Raw genomic sequence first — 990 nt, forward strand, 5'->3', positions numbered from 1 at the left:
GAGAGCAGCAAGCCACCCCTTCAAGAAGGGCCCCCCGAAGAAACGGAGGCTTCACACAAGTGCAAGACACATTTGGTCCCGATCAGCAGGGCGTTTGTCTTTTCCATAAAGAACAAAAACACAATTTGTTTCTGGAGAACAAAAAACAAACCTGAGAACCCTTCTCTCTCTCTGTAGGACCAAGAAAGGCCTGACACACTGGTTTATACCACTGGTCAATCCACTGTTGCATGTAGCCTGATAACAGTGATTTGTGAACAAAAGAAACATCCAGAAGAGGTGGAACACTCTGTGCTCCAGGGAGCTTGGATTTACTGGCAAAGGTAAAAAGTTAACTCAAGTCCATAGATATGTTTTTCAAAAGTAGCCAAATGGGCTGGGCCGTCAGCAGAAAGGAGTGTCACAGGGAAGGATGAGGCCCTGTCGGACCCCCAGAGCCACACGTGTCTGAGAGCCGAGGCCTCTCCAGCAACCCTTGCAGAGGGAGGCCTTGCCTGTGGGCCCTGCTCCCACAGGACGGTAGGGGCACTCAGCCACTGGTGAGCCTGGGCCTCTGGGCACAGGTGACATCTGTGGGTTCCTCAGGCCACAGGCAGCACACTTGGGCCTTCCCACGTGGCCCTGTGGAGGGCTGAGCAGGGGCCTGGTGCCATGCCCAGCAGTGTGCCAGGCCTCACGTGGACCGGAGCATATTGAGTGGGAACAGATTGTGGTTGGTGGGTGTGCAGAAGTAGAGCCGCTCACTGGGCAGCACGGTTGTGCCATGGGCTGCTTGGCCCCAGCGTCCACTCAAAGTCCAGCAGCTGCCCCATGAAGTTGAAGTTGGGGGAAGATGTTGGACTTTTTCCTCTTGACAAAGTCGTAGGTGTCCTTGAGTGACAGGTTCATCTTCTGCATCACGTAGGACACAGTGACTGTCACTGAGCGGCTGATGCCTGCCAGGCAGTGCACCAGGACACACACTTTTGAAGTGGGCCTCGTCAATAAGCT

At 54.4% G+C, this 990-nt stretch overlaps 1 pseudogene; it reads right to left on the minus strand.

The window, feature by feature from the left end:
* Positions 1 to 673: 673 nt before the first annotated feature.
* Positions 674 to 990, minus strand: part of LOC100947114 — a 12,087-nt pseudogene continuing 11,770 nt past the window's right edge.

Source organism: Otolemur garnettii, unplaced genomic scaffold, assembly GCF_000181295.1.
Source record: "Otolemur garnettii isolate 467f Iridium unplaced genomic scaffold, OtoGar3 scaffold00232, whole genome shotgun sequence".
Classification (NCBI taxonomy): domain Eukaryota; kingdom Metazoa; phylum Chordata; class Mammalia; order Primates; family Galagidae; genus Otolemur; species Otolemur garnettii.